General features: G+C 30.8%; 1 long non-coding RNA gene across 8 annotated transcripts; it reads right to left on the minus strand.

The window, feature by feature from the left end:
* Positions 1 to 2,877: 2,877 nt before the first annotated feature.
* Positions 2,878 to 19,787, minus strand: LOC108809655 (uncharacterized). 8 transcript variants are annotated; one of them, XR_008934786.1, is made up of 8 exons: positions 19,585 to 19,779; positions 19,352 to 19,506; positions 19,169 to 19,275; positions 19,043 to 19,089; positions 18,874 to 18,964; positions 12,691 to 12,802; positions 11,908 to 11,998; positions 2,878 to 3,216 (listed from the first exon to the last, which is right to left on the minus strand). It is a non-coding gene; the product is annotated as an uncharacterized LOC108809655 (long non-coding RNA). The 8 variants fall into 8 exon arrangements; XR_008934781.1 differs by lacking the exon at positions 2,878 to 3,216 and adding an exon at positions 8,709 to 9,114 and having other exon boundaries at positions 9,426 to 11,998; positions 19,585 to 19,787; XR_008934784.1 differs by lacking the exon at positions 2,878 to 3,216 and adding an exon at positions 8,918 to 9,095.
* Positions 19,788 to 20,071: the final 284 nt, after the last annotated feature.

Below are 20,071 nucleotides of genomic sequence, written 5' to 3' on the forward strand. Positions count from 1 at the left end.
ATAAAATCCATTCATTTGTCATTCCAAAGCTTTTTTTTAACTATAAAAATCAAAACAAATTTGTGATCTCTAACAAAATAACAAAATAAATAGTGGAGGTTACATTTATAACTAACATTTTCAAATGTAAGATGTTTTATATTATTTTTAATTTATTGTCCCACATGTAGGGCGGATTAAACTGTAGTTTTATATAAAAATATACCAGCTGGTACAGGAAAAAACGAATTTGAAATGACAATAATGTTATTCATCAAATGGCCTTACGGACATCTCCAACTCAACTCCATTTTTGATTCCAAACATCATTTTTGAGTAAAAATTTTCCAACCACATTTCATATTCAACTCCAAAATGGTCTTTTTAGTTTTGAATTATTTTATTTCATATTTAAATAATATTTAAAATGACACAATAACATGAAAAATACAATACTTTACTAAAGATGTATAAACTAATAAAAAATAAAAACTAAACATAACTAATATAAAAATATATATAATATAGTGATTTAATAATTCGATAAATTATTTTCAGAACTACCAATATCGTTGAAGTATTGTTCAAACGGAATAGATGAGTTTGTTTATCTTGTGGGTCAAAATTTCGATTGATAACATTTGCACTTGTTGACCTTGATATATGCACAAACATTTGGATCATGCACGTAATTCAAATTACAAAACAAAACTTGGTTTTCTTCTTTATGTTTTTAATGCATAGTTTTTTTTTGAATTAGGAAAATTGTATACGATGAAAATTGCGCCAATTAAAGTTGAAGGAAAATTTCTAACTGTATTTTTAATAATAAATGTTTAATTTAAATGAAATATATTTTTATGGAAGTTTTGTAACCTAAAATAGTGGGTTAATTGTTAAATTTGTATAAGTTGAAGGTACTACCAACAATCATTAACTAAATAAGTATGGAATCATTTATGAATATATATTTTGGAGTAAAAATAAAATAATACATTGGAGTAAAACCTAATTCTATTTTGAAGTTACACTATTTTAAGTAAAAATTGAGTAATATATTGGAGATGCTCTAAGATGCAAAATATATTGATGGACATAATTACGAAGAGAAAAAGTATAGTGGAAAAAATTCATACTAGATATTGGAAACAAGAGGTTGAGATATCATCACTTCGTGGTAAAACTTATGTGCACACAAAATCTGATGTGAAGAGCATAGACTAAGTGTGCGTTCAACCAACTATGTTTTCGTCACAAGAGTTATACAACACGTAATTAGTCCTTCAAAGGAGTAGCCATCTTTACTCTCTTAACAAGAGTTACAAAGTAGTTTAAAAAAAACAAAAAAAACAAGAGTTACAAAGACTCAAAACAACTCAACCCCGTCTCCGGGACAAGTGTGATTGGCATGTATAATCTTGTGAAACTAAATCACATTGTAATTGTACATTCCGTCACACGGCTATTGTGAAATAAATTATATAGTGATTTAATATTAATGCAAAGTGAAAAATGTGAAATAAATTGTTTGTATGGTTGAATGAACTTTATTGATGTGATTGTCTCGAAATCAATGACATGGGAATAACTTCGGAAACGAAAGGATAAAATTGACTGGAACAGGATTGTATGGTTCAAGCAAAGACTCCCAAGATTTTTCTTCATACATAGCTTGCAATTCAAGATCGCTTATCCACATGAGATAGGATGAGGCAGCGGGATGTTTAGAGCTTTTGTATTTTCTGCAAAGAGCGGGACGAAACAAAGGACCATTTGTTTTTCGTTTTGAAAAGAGATCAGTTGTTCTTTGCATGTCCTTACACATGCACAGTTTAATTTGACTTCGTGTTGCTGGACGTATGCTTTATTCTCGAGATACGCTGGACTGGACAGCCAGGACAATCATGGATGATATGCTGGACTGGACAGCCAGGAGAATCATGGATGATATGCTGGACCTTATGGATACTTCTTTTGCTTCGATTGATTTATCAGGTTACCATCTATCACCTTTGGCGCAAACGAACTCAAGGTCCAGGAGGCACAACAACAGAGGTATCACTACTGACCAGTTGAGAAAAGTTGTTGATAGTGTCATTCGGAATGGCATCTTCTCGCTTAAATACCCGACCTTTTTTTTTTTTGAAAAGTTAAATACCCGACCTTAACAAGATACAAAGGATTGCTTTGGAGGTGGTTCGAGTTAACAGACTTTTTAGTCAGCTACAGATATGTTCTTTAGTCGGCTCTAGCTACTAATCTTTATGTTCTTTACAGTTTCGTCAAGCACATGTAAACGATCATCTTTAAATTTTTCAATGAGTTTGATATTTCAAAAAAGATATGAATGATAACAATGTATTTGTGTATGTTTAGTTTATTCTCAATGCATTTCTAATAGAGAAATGCTTTAGGATAGTCCTTATTAATTTTTTTTTCCACCAAAAATGCCTCCAATGACCAAAATCTTATATATTAAAACAGAGGTAATGACTTCTTTCATGTGTGATATTTCATTTGGACCATTTCTTAGAAAATCATCACATTTACTTATTTTATCATTTAATACCATAGTAAATATAATCACAAATATATCTTATTAATATCTTAACAAAATCTCTAATATACTATTTTTAAGAAAGGAGAATCCCAAATATGAAATTCAAAAATCTATATTTAAGACCAATCAATTAATATAAATAAATATACCAACTGATTTATGAAAAATATTTCAACCTATTAATCTAATAATTATTAACAACATATATAATTATTTTGTAGGCCATTAATTATTTTGTAGGCCATTAATTATTTTGTAGGTCAGGTTATTAACAAAAAAATTGTATTTTATGCAATCATAATATATGATTATATACACATATAATCGTGTACACTTTATGCAACAATAAGATATTAATTGTTTAATTACTTACTTTTTAATTATAATCATAGAAGATATACGTATATCTATACTATTAAAGCAAGATCCTATTGGCTTTTTTACTAAAAAATACTCCTTTCTCTAATAACATTACATATTTCATTAAGGGCAATCAAGTAATATTAATAGCACATCTATATTGGATCATTTTTTTTAAATCCAGCCCATTGCCCACATCATCTCTTTTGGGCCATTTGGGCCGATTAACAAATCAGATTCAATTTTTATTTTTTTCGGATCGGGTTCGAGTCGGATCTTTCCGGGTCCCGGTGGGTTCGGTTCTCATGCATAAGAACCTAAAAAATAACCAAATAACCAAAATATCTAAAACGGGTTCAGTTATTTATCCTCAGAGTATCCAAAGTATCCGATTCGGTTCAAATTTTTGTATCCAAATTACTCAAAAGTAACCAAAAGTAACCAAAAATATCCATTATATACAGTTTTTTTGGATAAACTTTTATCCAAACTATCATATTTTATCCAAAAATACTCAAAAGTACTAAAAATGACTACTATAGTTAACTTATGATATTAATTTAAAATATTAAAATAATTATAAATATAATTATAACATATATTTTTAGATATATATTCACATTTCGAGTATCTTCGGGTACTCATTTGGTTCTTGGTTCGGATCGGGTTCGGATCGGTTCTTCGGATATAGCAATTTAGAATTCATTTGGATATTTACCCCGGGTCTGATCGGGTTCGGGACCCTAATTTTTGGATCGGTTTTGGGTTGGTTCTTCGGGTCCGGATATTGTGATCAGGCCTATACTCATTTAAAATGAAACACGATAAAGAAAGATAAAAAGCCTAAGTCTTTTTTAAAAAAACAAATATATGAAAATATGACATTTATTAAATATTTGTCAATTTAAAAAAAATAAAGGAAAATAAACCCGCGTTTTAAAAGCGCGGGTCAAAATCTAGTAAGCTTCATTAAAGGGTAAATCCCTTACACATTATATGCAAAGTAAATTCTAGATATGTTCTCTATACAATCATTTTCACTACAAAATTGTGACATAGCATACTAAAATGATGACAAAGCTTATGGCTAAATATGGTATGAAAAATTACATTTAATGTTGATTTATATTTTTGGTAAACTTTATACAATATAGTAAAAGCTCATATATCGTCATTAAAATAAATATATTCAAATATGATATTAAATAATGTAATAATAAAATATAATAATATTTACAACTTTTGAAATATTATTCAATTATGTTTTATAATTATAAAAATATTAATAAAACATTCAAAATTTTCTACAATTGTTTTTTAAAATAATTTTTATTTGAAATATCAAGAGTAATTTACTTTATATATCTATAAATTTTATAAATACTGTTTAGTTTTACTTTTTTGATAATTATATCATTTTGGATCAAAAATATTTTTCTTACTTTTGTACCAGATGATTTAAAATATTTTAACCAAAATAGATAGATAAAAAAATTGATCTAAGATTATAAATTTAAATATAATATATTTAAGAATAGATATATATATATATATATAATATTCTTAAATATATTAAAATAAAGAAAATTATTTTATCTTAATTTTATGTTTAACTAAATCAAAATTTATATTAAATATTGGTAAGAAAATAATAAAATATAAAGTATTAATAACTTTTTAGTAAAATTAAATTTAAATTCTTAATTGCTGACATGGTGTATCAAAACACCTAGTATACACTTATATCCACAGTACTAAGTATCAACTAATCTAATTTGCAAAAAAGATAAAAAAAACAGAATTTTTTCAAATACCTAATTCAATAAGTCCCACTAAGCTTAGGGTTTAGAGTAAAGAGGGGAGGTTTTGGGTGGGGGGGGGGGGTGGAGTTTTATTTTATTTTAAAAAAATATAAATAAATATTTAAATTTCAAAATAAAATTTTAAAATAATTTCAAAGAGCATTTTCAAGTTTTAAAAAGAAAATTTGAAAAAGTTCTAATTTGAAAACATATAATTCAGAACTATAAAGTATAATTATTATTTTTGTTATTAATATTTTTATTATATTTTATTATATATATATATAAAGTAAGGGTAGAATGATCATTTACCTCTTTAACGAGACTACTAGATTTAGACCCGCGCTTTGAAAAACGCGGAATTATTTTCGAATGATATAAATTTATATTTTTGATTGTATATTTATATTTAAAATGTTATGAAGTGTTATTTGATTGTATATTTATATTTAAAATGTTATGAAGTGTTATATTCAGTGTTATTTAATCATGTCCGGACCTACGGTTAAACCAATAAAACCGATGACTCTATATGTAATCTAGTTAAACTCGTTATTTCAAAATTCTAAAAAAACCCACAAAGACCGCTAAAACCTGACTGGTTACCGGTTGAATCTATGCGTGAACCATTATGTAATACAATTTGACATAAATTTTCAAATTTAAAGTATTCTAATTCATGAATGTTTAGATATGAATGGTGAATACATTATGAATGTGTTGCTCTAGTTTTAACAAAGTAAGCCTTATAAAATTTTAGTCAAACTAATATATCATTATTTTGTAAGCGTAATAGATCAATATTTGAGAGAATGTATACTAAAAAGAAATATATTGACCATCAACGATTCGTATACGGTTATTACAATTTAGTGATTTAAGTTTGAAATAAATATAATTGCCTATTTGTTTATTTAGTTTACTTTTATTTTTCACATGCTATTAGAACTTTTTCAATGTTTTTTGTTTATTTTAAATGGATTAAGTTACTTTATATTTATTACTTGGTGTGCGTAGTAATTTAATTATAGATATAAATTATGTATATAAAAATATTATAGAAATTTTATTTCTTATTATATAAATGAAAATGAACTAATAATCGTTTTTATTTATAGTTACTTATTAATTATGATTTTTATTATTTAAAAGTAAATATTAAAAAATTATTCAATATTCTATGCCAAACCATAAAATCGATATGTTCCATTATTTGACTTTTCTTTTTTTAGATATAATATTAATTGTGTATCATGCAATTCAATGTCAAAAATAGTTTAAGGATTTAGGTTTTGTTATGGTTGGTATTGTGGGTGCTTCAAAACAAAAATATAGGTATTGTGTTTGTTAGAAAGTATTTAGATTTTATGGTATAGTTCAAATGAACTGAGTTTCAAAAAAAAGTATCAAAATAAACATTCAAATATGAACGTTTGATTTTTTTTTTTTTTTAAAATATATATGTACGTTTTATTTAGTTTGAAGTTGCTGTCTTCGTTCACGGAGTTCAGTATGTAAAAAAGTCAAGGAAATTATTAGGCCTAATATATAATGCTCTAACATATTTCTGAGATTGTTATATTAAGGTGCATTACGAAATGATCATATGAATATGATTTATCTATCTTATTAAAACAGAAACATTACAACTTCTTCTAGGTGAATTTTTAAAGTTGGACCTCAACTATTATAATCAACCTATTATATCAACCTATTATTAAGCGTCCGTTTTATAACGCAAGGGTTATTAAATCATTAAATCATCATTTAAAGATCCACCTTATAACAACTACCTTCATTGTCGTTTATTGTTTCCTTATATTGCTTATTTGTAATTCTTATATTAACCACACCACATCCACTAACATATTACAGTACATATTATAATATAAGAGGTTACACTAACATGTTATAGTCAAAGTGGTAGGATAAAGAACCTTATACTAAGATTTATTCTTTGTCCACAAAGCAGCGATAACATATTATAATACACCTCATTTTATTTTATTCCTACTAAGATAGATTGACAACACATCGAGTGAAATATTATATCATGCAATTCAGTGATCCATCTTTCAGACGATAAAACACATCAACAGAAAATACTTGCAATCGAGTGACATATTATAACATGCAATTTCAATTATCAACCTATATAGTTCAGTGTTGTCGATTTTAATTTATCTTCTTAAAACTAGATTTTGGACCCGCGCGCCCGCGCGGATGTATGTTTGGAATGATTAAATGTTAAACATAAATTTGATGGTTTTCATATTTTTTGATTTTTGATACTGGTGTATTGCGTTCGGTTTGTTGAGTATCTGATTATAAAATTTTAAAATTAATTTTTTTTTGGTCAATTTTTTTTTAAATATATAAATATCCATTTTTATTAGAATCAATATATTATTGTGGGTTTTGTTGACTCAATTTTATTATAAGTTGTTTATGTAAGTTTAAATATTTTTAATTTTTAATTACATGATTTTTAAGAATTATAAACTAATGGATATGGGTCAAAAAAGTTGTTATGAAAATTGTTATATGAAAGCCCATCCACACAAATAGTCTTTGAATGGTCTCACGCCAGTTGTCTTTGAATGGTCTCAGTTTTGTGAAAGGAACAAAAATTGTTATCTTCGACATACTATTGGTTTTGCGTTTTTTTTATATGATTTTGGAGAATAGATGAAGACCTATATATACTGGTGGAGAAAAATGGCGTAGATTAGGTTAAAAGTCAATAAGTTCTATCGTTTATTTTAGGTAGTTACAATTTAAAATCAGAATCAAAAGCAAAAGATATTCAAATTAATTAAATGTACATTTATTATTTATTATCTAATAGGGAAAAAGAATATCTGATATGTAGAGAAATATTAACAACTTTGGTGGTCAAGTTTTTTTTTTTAAATATTCGAGCTGTTGTTAAATTAGTGGGATATATATTCTGATTCTGATAGTGTAGAATTAGGAATATCTTTGAGTAGTTATATTCTGATATTGTAGAATTAGGAAAATCTTTGAGTGCTTTGCAATTAAAATCGCTTTAAATGTCATTAGTGTATATTAATGAAAATTATGCAGTAGATTAAGGCTGCGTAATACTCCCTCCGTTTCATATTATATGTCGTTTTAACCTTATGCACACAGATTAAGAAAACATTTAATTTTACATATTTCCAAAATAAAAACACTATTACCAATACACCTAACCATGTATCAACCAATAGAAAAATAGAAAATAGAATATTGTCAATAAATTTTGCATTGAAAACCGAAAACGACACTTATTTTAAAACAAAAAATTTCCTCTAGAATGACATATAATTTGAAACGGAGGGAGTATTAGGAAAACAGGTAGAATGTCGATTTGTTAAATTTTTCGTAAATTTAGGACTGGTTTAGGAATGTTTAATTAATGTACATTAATGACATTTAATGCGGTTTATTTTGCAAACCAAATTTTGTTTCGTTTTGAGTTTATATTGCAAACCAATTTTTGTTTTTTCTCACCAACAAACCCGAAATATAAACCATTAGAAACAAAACCAAAAGTGAATCATAACTAAAAGTTAAAATAATTTCCACCAAAAGCAATACAATATGTTAATATAGTTCTACATGTATGTTTCAATATGAATAATAATTTTCGTTATCATTTAGTTGGATGTTTAATTTATATATGTGAATTGAATGGTTTAGTAGTTTTGATATTTCGAATAGATTGGTTTAATAGTCTGGGCCATATCATTGATTTAAAACCCACAGAAGGTGTTAAGGAGTTAAAAGCCACGATTTTTTTGTCATTATAATTGAAACTCTTTAAGACAAAACTACTTTGTTTTGATGGCAGTGGCATGGAGTGGTAATATTTGTGCAAAACTAAGGGGACATAGTTATTTGTACTTCAGTATTAATATTTTAGATATCACCTTCCAAATTTCAAATACACAAAAAATACAAAAATCCTCCTATTGTTAGGGACAATACAAAATTGATATCTATTTTAAAAACAGAAACTACAATTTTAGTTAAGATATTTAAGTTTCTAAATCTTCTTATCAATTCTTTTTTTAAATACACAATAAAATCAAAATTGTATCCTTCTCCAAGTAACAATAAATTCGAGATGGTATCTTCTTATGAAATCTTTCGTGTTAAATAAGATAGATATGGAATAAACCCTTCTCCAAGTAACAGAAAACATGATTGATTGTGATTAAAGAAGATCTATCGAATCAACACTTCTCCAAGTAAATTTTAATAGTTGTTACAATCATATCTATTGATTTTATATTTATTATTCATGACAAATCGGTAACAAGAATATTTTGTTTTAATGAGTATATTACATTTACCTCGTCATCATTCCTCCATAAATACTCCTTTTCCTATTAATCATTCAACGATCTATTACGGCAGAAAAAAAAAATGTCAAAGGCTATTGCTTTAAAAATGATTGATGATGTCAAGCCTTACAAAAGTGAATGGCGAATTCGAGCTAAATTACTACACAGTTGGAGACAGAATACCAGTTTTGGAGGAGATTCTTTAGAGATGGTCCTTGCTGACGAAACTGTATGTATTCTTTATTGTTTATATCTTTTACATTATATCTTCTCTAATACTTCATATGAACGCTATTTTTATTGTTTTTCAGGGTGTTAAAATTGCAGCATGTTGCAAAAGAAATCAGATTTCTCGTGTTCAACGTGAATTACCTGTTGGAGAGTGGAGGGTTGTCGAGAATTTCCAAGTAGGAGGTGCTTCAGGAAAATTTCGACCAACAAAGCATCAATTCAAGTTGACTCTTACAGGCGATACAGAGTTCGGAAAATCAGATTTCCACTCTGATAATAGCTTCGTTTCTCTTGCACGTTACGAAGATATTCACAGTGGAAAACTCGATGATCATTTTTTTAATTGGTAAATTGATAGTAACGACAATACAAATTTTAAATTATTTAATAATTTTGTTTACTAAACTTCAATCTATTGTTGTTCGACACAGATGTCATTGGACAAATTGCAGATTTACCAGGGATTAGAACAGTTCAAGTTATGGGGAAGGACAAAAAAATGGCTCAGTTCCGTCTACGTGACTGCAGGCAAGTAATATTTATTTTGGATGATATTTAATGGCTGTTATCAAATATATATTAAAATTATATGGTTAAATTATACTTGGAATTCCTCTTGATTTTTTTACAATTTGATTTATTGTCAGTGGTAATGAACTAGCATGTTGCTTGTGGGGGAAATATGCCGAGCAGCTTGAAGCTTATTATGAAGATTCAATCGATGCAACTCCTATTTGCCTAATACGGTTTGCTAAAATCGGTGAATTTCGAGGTATATACACGCTTAAAAATATTGCTTAAGAGATAATACTATATGTAAATAATATACTAAACGAGTACTGACAATCGCCTTTTATATATAGGCGAAGTACAAATATCCAATGCCTTTGATGCTTCAATTGTGTCTTTCAATCCTAATATTGAGGAGGCAATTGAATTTAAAGAGAAGTGAGTAAATACCATTTTAGCTCGATTTATATGTTATAATTAAGATTACAGTTATTAGCATGTACTGATAATAACATGAAATTTTCTTTCACAGGATTGAAGAAAACCCTCTTCCTCTTGCTCTGGTCGAGCCAAAAGAAGATAATCTGATTATTAAGCCCAAAAAAGAGGATTGGAATCTCTGTGAAGTGAGATGCATTTCTGAGATATTGGCAGCGACTGAGGTAATATTGGTAAAACATATTCTTTGTTGGATTGGTTAGTATATGTATCTCACTTCTAAAATTATTTATTAGGTTGAGAGTTGCAAAATCATTTGTTCTATTGAATCAATAGACACAGATTGGGGTTGGTACTACATTGGTTGTAACAGACATAACCGACGTGTCACCAAATTAAGGGGTATCGATTATGGAAAGATAAAAAGCAAAAACGAAAAACCATTGTTCAATTGTGATAAGTGTCATTCATCTATCACAAACGTCGCTCCCAAGTAAGTGCAATATGTAATATTTTAAATTATTATTTTTTGTTTTGTTAATGTCAAATTTTACCATTTCCTAGATCACTAAACATGTATGTAAAAACTATCAGGTATAAGCTTCATTTGTTTGTCAAAGATGACACCGCCTCATGCAAAGTAATGCTGCTTGACACAGTTGCCATGGCTATCGTTGGCTTTGATGCAAAACAACTTTGGGATGGTTCCTATGAAGAGGTAACATCTTCAATAATAGTTAATTATAATGACAACTGTTTATTATAGCTGGTGATTAAACATTTTAACATTCTGTTTTCTTAGATTGAAGATCCAACTATACTGCCTCAGCCTATCCACGATTTAGTAGGAAAATCCTTTTGTCTTGGCATTTCTATCTCCAATGACAATGTTACCAATGGTGCCGACACTTTTTTTTGTGTCTGCGGTCCCCTCTGGCGATTTGATTCATAAAATCGAATCTCAAGCATATCCGGGTTCCCTTACTGACACAAATTCGTCAATTCACTCTGGTGGGGAGGTAATGAAAAGACTTGGATATTCAATTTATTCTATCTAAGTTGGTGTATAATTTTTGTTCTAACATATGTTAAAATTTCTTAGCTTTCTGTTGACACAAACAATGCGAGTTCATCAGAAGGTGTTTCTACGCCTTTTTCCAAGCGCAAAGAAGATGATGCTGATGTACAAGACAAGACGTCTACATCTAAGAAATTGTGCACGGTCAAGATCAAGATGGAGACCACAAAGAAACATTAGTTGATTCGCAGATGAACTTTTTCCTTTGAATTTTATTTTATTTATATTTATTATTGCTGGTTTTTAATTGATTTTTATTTAATACCTATGTTTTTGTTTTCCGGAGGATTTATTTTATTTATATTTATTATTGCTGGTGTTTTTTAATGTTGTTTTTATGATTTTTATATTCAATACTTATGTTTTTGTTTAGCAGCCGAGTCTACCTTCACAATCTTAAACAATAGATTAAAAAAACAAAAGTATGAATCTGTTAGTTAATTTAAAACAAGAAACCGAAAAAATAAAAAAAACTTGGTTAAAGATTGTTTTATGATCAACCTATTAATATTGTTTTATGATCAACCTATTAATATTTCCAAATAATTCTAACTCAGTGTGATTTCTATATTAATCGCTGAGAAGAAGAGGACATACCTTCATCGATGGCACCATGGCAAACTTTTAAGATAGATAAACGCTTCTAGCCTTTTGGAGTTTATCATTAGCTCCCGAAAAACTTCATTTTCTGTAACACACAATTAAAAAAATATGAATCTTAATATGACTAACGAGGGGGAAACCGAAAAGGAGCTAAACAAAACAATTAAAAAAATTTGAATCTTAATATGACTAACGAGGGGGAAACCTAAAACGAGCAAAACAAAACATATATTGTTAAAGATTTTATTTCCCATTCAATTAATATTTCCAAAGAAGTTACCCTAAAATTTCATCTTCACATCTCATTCACAAAAACATCGCAGGTTGAAGATTCAAAAGTAAAACTCTTCATATCGTGTTCCTATACTGAGTAATGAAGAAAAAGAAACCTATTTCTTCCTATCACCCAGATGAAAACCATATGGACAATCAGGAAGTCAGAGAACAAACAGATTATCCTCCCATCATCAACACAACTATGCCAGAAAGAGTTTTCAAAGATGTCTCAAACACACCTAAGACATCATCAAAACCAGTCATGAACAAAAAACGAAGCAGATTTAGTGAGTTCACTTTCTACTTTTTCTATCGCTATAACATCAGTCTATTATACATTACTAATTGTAGATTCATTTAAATGCTAGGTACGGGAAAAGAGAATGGTCACGCATCTGAATCAGCTAAGAGAACTCGACATTCACTGGTGTATTCATGTGAGGAATTAAAATTTTCATAATCAATACAAGCATACCAGATACTTTTTGATTTTATTCTAACCTTCATCTCCATTGCTTTGGTCATGTACCGTACTATCATTTTCACTTCCTTTTACTGTTGACTCTTTCCACAGCTATTCAGTCAGACAGAACAATGCAAAGAGATTCATGTTCTGCAACAGATAAAAATTCCCCCATCAGCAACCTATCTATTCCGGTTACATCAATCTTCAGTAGAGTTCTGAACGATGTATCAATCAGTCCGAGGACACCTATAACACCAGTCAATAGTATGCGAATATACTCATTATGTATCATTGTTTTAAGCATATTTACCAAGCTTATGAAAATCACCATTGACACATTTTTATATTGTTTTGATTTATAGCAAACCAGAGTTGTAAATCAGGATTGACCACGTTAAGACTTGATGATTCGTCAAATCTGAGAAAGAGAAGCAGGAATGTTTTCGAGGACATCACCAATTTACAGTCAGAACAGTTTCCAAATGATGGTCAGATGATAGAGGAACCCGATGATTCAGAAGAATTGTATGATTCTGATTATGAAGGTGACTATTTTATTACTAATATATTCATTTCTTCGTGAGGTTAATATAATGAAAGGTATCTAAATATAAGTGAAATTTGGTGATCTTTTAGGTTCTGTCTATGTGGGCGACCGAGATCAATACTTCGACTGCAGTACCCCTGAAAATACAGATTCTGATACTGAGCCTGATTCTGACCCGGAACATGACTTTGATGACAGTGTTAAGAAGCGTGAAGCAGAACGCAATTTTTCTGTTTTAAACAAAATGGAAGCTATATTTGGCAAACTTTTTCGTGCTGCAAAATCTACTCCAAAACAAACAACTTATAAAGAATTAGGTAAAATTCTTTTAAATTTCCTTGCACAATTTATGAAAGTTATTTCTTTACACTAACGTATTACTCACTAACTGCTTACATCTACAGCCTATATAGATGATGGGGATCCTACACATACTTGCCCTATATTGTGGAGCTATAATGTGGTTTGGAGAACGCATCAACAAAAGCAGAAAGGCACGAAAACCTATTTTTACCCTATGTTGTATGCAAGGACAGGTTCAGTTACCACTTCTCAAGAATCCGCCAGAAATTATTACAAGATTGTTTACTGGAGATGACCCACTCAGCAAACATTTTCAGCAAAACACAAGAGCTTACAATATGGTGTTTTCTTTTACATCTATTGGTGGTAAATGTGATAGGTCCGTGAAGAAAGGTTGTGGACCACCAATGTTTAATATTCATGGGGAAAATTACCATTTAATGGGTAGTTTAAAGCAAAACGATGGAGCAGATGCCAAGTTTGGACAACTTTATATTGTTGACACTGAAAATGAAGTTCAAAACAGATTGAATTCATTGAGGTATTTGTGTTTCCGATTTTCTTAAGTTAGATGTGCTATTCTTTATTTATTTTTGGGTTTGTTTCAAATATGTTCTCTCACCCGATTTTTGGTCTTTACTTATGCAGCAAAGGTAAAAATAGTGGTCAACACAAGAAAAAAGATAAGTTGAAGAAGGAGATTATCACGCCCCTGATTGAGGTGTTAAATGCAGTGAATCCATATGTCAAGGAGTTCAGAACTGTGAGGGAAAGATTTAAAGAAAATCCCGAGAAGACTTTTCAGATGAGGATTGTTAGTGATCGTGTTGAAGATGGAAGGACATATAATGTTCCCACAGCATCTGAAATTGCAGCGTTGATTATAGGGGATTTTAATCTCGACATGAATAAAAGAGATATTGTTATAGAAGAACATTCTGGAAAGCTAATGAGGATTAGCGAGATTCATGCTGCGTATCTTGCACTGCAATACCCACTGATTTTTATTTATGGCGAGGATGGCTATAGACTTGGAATAAATAAAGGAGTCACAGAAGCTACAAAGAAGCAGAAAAAGCAGACTATCAGCATGAGGCAATTCTATGCATTTCGTCTCCACGAAAGAAAGAATGAGTCTCACATTCTTCTACATTCTAGGCGCTTATTCCAGCAATTCTTGGTCGATGGCTATACTACTATAGAATCTAATCGTCTGCGGTACTTGAAGTTTAACCAGGCATCCTTGCGATCTGATAGTTTTGATTCTATTCAACATTCTGAGAGTGTAGGGATCACTGCTATGGAAGAGCAAGGCAAGGAATATAGGATACCGGCAACTTTTACTGGTGGTCCTAGGTATATGAAGAATAACTACTTGGATGCAATGGCCATATGCAAGCATTTTGGATTTCCAAGTCTTTTCATTACTTTCACATGCAATCCTAAATGGCCAGAGATCACAAGGTATCTTAAGAAGCGCAATTTAAAACCAGAGGACCGACCTGAAGTCCTGTCTAGGATGTTTAAGATCAAACTGGATTCGTTGATGGATACTTTGACTAAGAAGAATCTTCTAGGAAAGACAGTTTCAGGTAACTTTAGCTATTACACTCTTTCTTTCTGTTATTTTGATCGCTACTAACAGAAATATATTTTAAGATACATGTTTTCAACTGTTTTAATGTTTCAGCGATGTACACAATTGAGTTCCAAAAGCGTGGCCTACCGCATTCTCATATTCTCCTATTCATGCATCCGACATCCAAGTTTCTCACCAGTGATGATATTGACAAGATTATATCAGCAGAAATTCCAGATAAAAACTTGGAACCGGAGCTGTATGGTGTAATCAAGGATATGATGATACATGGACCATGTGGTGCTGCTAACATGAATTCACCATGTATGGAGAAAGGAAAATGTACAAAGATGTTCCCTAAATGCTACGCTGAGAAGACTACCATTAATAAAGAAGGATTTCCTGTTTATCGGAGGAGAGAGCAGTCGAAAAATTTTGTTGAGAAAAATGGGATCAAATTTGATAACAGATCGGTGATCCCTTACAACAAGGAACTCTCACTTCTATACCGAGCTCATATCAATGTGGAGTGGTGCAACCAATCAGGTTCTATTAAGTACTTATTTAAGTACATAAACAAGGGTAGTGATAGAGTCACAGTCGTTGTGGAACCAACAGATACTGGTGGAAATGTTGAAAAGAAGAATGAATTCAAAGATTTTTTTGACTGCAGGTTTGTGAATGGTTAATAATTCTATTATGCTCATTTATAATCTTATAATCTGTGCTAATATAAACTATTTTTTCTGTAGATACGTTTGTGCATGTGAGGGTTCATGGCGTATTTTCAAATTTCCAATACATTATCGCTCTACATCAGTTGAGAAGCTTCAGTTCCATCTTCCTGGAAAGCAGCCTGTTTTCTTCAAAGGCAAAGATAACATTCAAGCCGTGGTGCAACGTGTGCTCATAACAAATACCATGTTTTTAGCATGGTTTGAGTTGAATAAAATCGATCCATTTGCCAGAACTCTAACGTACGTCCAAATTCCCAATTTCTACACTTACGATAGCACCAGGAAGAGGTTCAACAGGAGAAAAAAGGATTTTCTGTCGGCAGAATTAACTATGCTCCACGACTTCAAGAGCATTCTTATTATCTTCGAGTGTTACTTAATGTTGTTAAAGGCCCGACCAGCTACGAGGATATTAAGACGTTTAATAATGTTCTTTACCCTAGCTATAAAGAGGCATGTTTTGCTCGTGGATTGCTAGATGATGACCAAGAGTACATCGATGATTTAAAAAGGAGAAACTTTGACGGTTTTGCATGTTCTCTTCGTGAGATATTTGTGATGATGCTTCTTTCTGGCAGTTTGTCTACTCCTGAAGATGTTTGGGAAAAAACATGGGAATACTTGTCTGAAGACATTGAGCATTCCCGGAGACGGCTTCTAAATAGGCCTGGTAAGGTTCTAAATAACCAATTATATTTTCCTATTTATTATCAGTATGTTTTTAAAATATTTTTTTTTTTAAAAAAAATGCTTCTGATTTTGTTTTCTAGGTCTCATATTAAGCGATGATGATAAAAAAGAGTTTGCTCTACAAGAGATCGAAAAGATTATGAGACGTAACGGCAGTTCTCTTGAAAATTTTGACTCTATGCCCAAGATACGTATGAGCAGTAAACAAGATTTTAATGTCCTAATTGCTGATGAACGTAACTACAATCGCGAAGATCTCAGAGCTACTCTTGAGAATGATATTCCGAAGATGACTGATGAACAGAGGACCTGTTACGATGAGATCATGAACGCTGTAGTAGAAGATAAAGGTGGAATGTTCTTTCTTTCTGGATTTGGTGGTACAGGAAAAACTTTTATATGGAGATTACTATCTGCCGCAATCCGGTCTAGAGGTGATATTGTTCTTAATGTTGCTTCAAGTGGGATTGCATCTTTATTGTTACCTGGTGGACGAACTGCTCACTCAAGGTTTGGGATACCGTTAAGTCCTGATGAGTTTTCTACATGTAATATTACTCATGGAACTGATCAAGCAAATTTGGTGAAAGAAGCATCTCTCATTATATGGGATGAAGCTCCTATGATGAGCAAGCATTGTTTTGAATCTTTGGATAGAAGTCTAACTGATATTGTTGGGAGAAAAGGTGACAAGCCTTTTGGAGGAAAAGTTGTAGTTTTTGGAAGTGATTTTAGACAGGTTCTTCCTGTCATCAATGGGGCTGGTAGAGCTGATATTGTTTACGCTTCTCTGAACGCATCTTATCTTTGGGAGCACTGCAAAGTTCTCAAATTGACAAAGAACATGCGATTATTGTCTAATGGGCTTTCTGCTTCAGAGGCTAATGAGCTTAAGGGTTTTTCGGAGTGGATATTAGATGTTGGAGATGGTAAGCTATCTGAACCTAATGAAGGCGAAGCTCTAATTGATATTCCTGAAGAATTTCTCATTCTCGACTCTACTGATCCTATTGAAGCAATAAGCAAGGCAGTATATGGAGATGTCTCTTCGTTGCAAGGGAATAAGAGTCCAAAGTTCTTTCAAGAAAGAGCAATTCTATGTCCAACAAACGAAGATGTCAATACAATAAACGAATATATGTTGGATCAGCTTGATGGTAAGTATTGTGATTTGCTCTATAGTATATTATATTATAGTGTATTTCTTTAACTGACCGTGTATAAAAATTACAGGTGAAGAAAGGATTTACTTGAGTTCTGATAGTATTGATCCTACTGATCTAAATTCAGTTAACGATGAAGCACTCACTCCTGATTTTCTAAACAGCATTAAGGTGTCTGGTTTACCGAAACATAGTCTAAGACTGAAGGTTGGATGTCCAGTGATGGTACTCAGGAATACTGATCCTGCTAACGGATTAATGAATGGAACAAGACTAATAATTACTCGGTTGATGCCATTTATGGTGGACGCGAAGATAATTACGGGGGAAAAGGTTGGTAAAACAGTTTCCACTCCCAGGTTATTGATCTCACCATCAGACACAAGACTACCTTTCAAAATGCGAAGGAGGCAGCTTCCCTTGGCTGTGGCTTTTGCAATGACCATCAACAAAAGCCAAGGTCAATCACTGTCAGAAGTTGGTATTTTCCTACCAAGGCCAGTGTTCTCACATGGACAGCTTTATGTGGTTGTTTCTAGAGTGACATCCAAAAAGGGATTGAAAATTCTGATTCTGGACAAAGATGGAAAACCCCAGCGACAAACAATGAATGTTGTTTTCAAAGAGGTTTTCAACAATCTTTGAGATAGGAATATCAGACGAAGAAGAAACAGATCAAGTTTAGAAGAATTATCAGGTGACGATTAATACTTTTCTCTATATTGAACTACTTTTTTTTTTGCTGCTATCTAATATTTTTGTGTTGTGGTTTTTGAATATATTGTCATTTATGTGATGCTGGAAGGAAGACATCGTGGAAGCTCCAACTTGGTCATGGTGTGGAAGAATGAATGTTTTTAATGTTGATCTATTTGTAATTTTTATTTTTTATGAATTTTAAAATGGTGGAAACAAAGAGATTTGGTGTTTTTAACTCTTTTTATATTAATTTGCGAATGATTATCCTCAACTATTAATTTCTACTACATAATATGTTCACCTATTTGTTTCAAATCATTGAAATTTTTTTTTCTTTACCTTTTAACTATATCTTAACTTCATTCAACCAAACACCAAAACATCTACAAAATAAACCTTATCTAATATCATATTCAGAACATCAAATCCTTAACTCAAGTGTGCAATCCTAATCTCTAAACTTATAAATAAGTCTATGTTCTAGAAAGTATCTTACTAACCTTTTTCGGTTTGACCAGAAAGTGGGAATGGACGTTCTTCATTGAATCTTCTTCCACGGGGCCTTGAGTAATATCTTCTTCCAAAAGTTTCCTACTAAACAGAAAATTTTAAGACATTAGAAAATTATTGAATACAAGTTTGTGCTTTCACAATACTTGTATCTAATACCTTTACATGGTAGTAGGAAACGATACAGAAACAATCTTCTCGAAAAACTGAGAATAAAAACATTCGGAACAATGAAGCCTGAATAACGATGTATTAAGAAATATAGTTATGTTTTTCGCTACCTACCATGTCAATTCTTCAAAGCTCATGGTTTCGCTTTCACCGTCACTGACCTTCATCTTTAGATATCTTTCTTTCCGTTTATGTATTTCTTCTAATTAACCCAGAAAAACCTGAAATATTAACATAATAAAAAAATAACCATGGTGAAACATGAAACTATAGATCTAATAGGCATCGATTGCAAACCTCGAATGGTTTTGTCCAGCCTTAATACCGCTTTTAAAAAAAAAACTCTGTTCTTCAGCTTCAAAGGTAAAAGTATCGCTTTCACCGTCACCGACCATCATCTGTTTGGTTATTTCTTTCCGTGCATGTTTTTCTTCTAATTAACCAAGAAAAACCTGTAATATTAACATAATCAGAAAATAAAACAAAGATGAGACAATAAACTACAGATCTAAAAGTCATCGATTGCAAACCTCCAATCGTTTTGTCGAATCTTAATACGGCTTCCTTTGTCTTCAACGATCTTCTTCTAATCTCTTTTCTTCGTGTTGGAGGATGATGAAATTGATCTGAACACCATAGGTAAGCTTTGCATCACCACCATCGTAATCAACGATCTATCCATTTTTTTCTACCTTTCCCTTTCGTTTTTTTTAGGGACAAGTCAACGGTCATTTGTGACAACATAAGCAAAGAGTTCAACGTAAACTATGGGCCTTAAAAAACCCATTCGATATGTAAATATGTAAGAGAACTTTTTAATTTTGAACAAGCCCATTATTATTTTTACAACTTATTATATTGCAAACTAAAAAATCATTAGACCAAATATAAATATAGTTTTCAGATAATTTATATTTTATCATATTACATTTTATAAGTATGTAAGCTTTTAAAATTTTAATATTTTGAAGTCTCTATTTTTATTTCAATATTATATTAAAGATAAGGTATTATGTT

The sequence above is a fragment of the Raphanus sativus genome, chromosome 6, assembly GCF_000801105.2.
Source record: "Raphanus sativus cultivar WK10039 chromosome 6, ASM80110v3, whole genome shotgun sequence".
In the NCBI taxonomy this organism is placed as follows: Eukaryota; Viridiplantae; Streptophyta; class Magnoliopsida; order Brassicales; family Brassicaceae; genus Raphanus; species Raphanus sativus.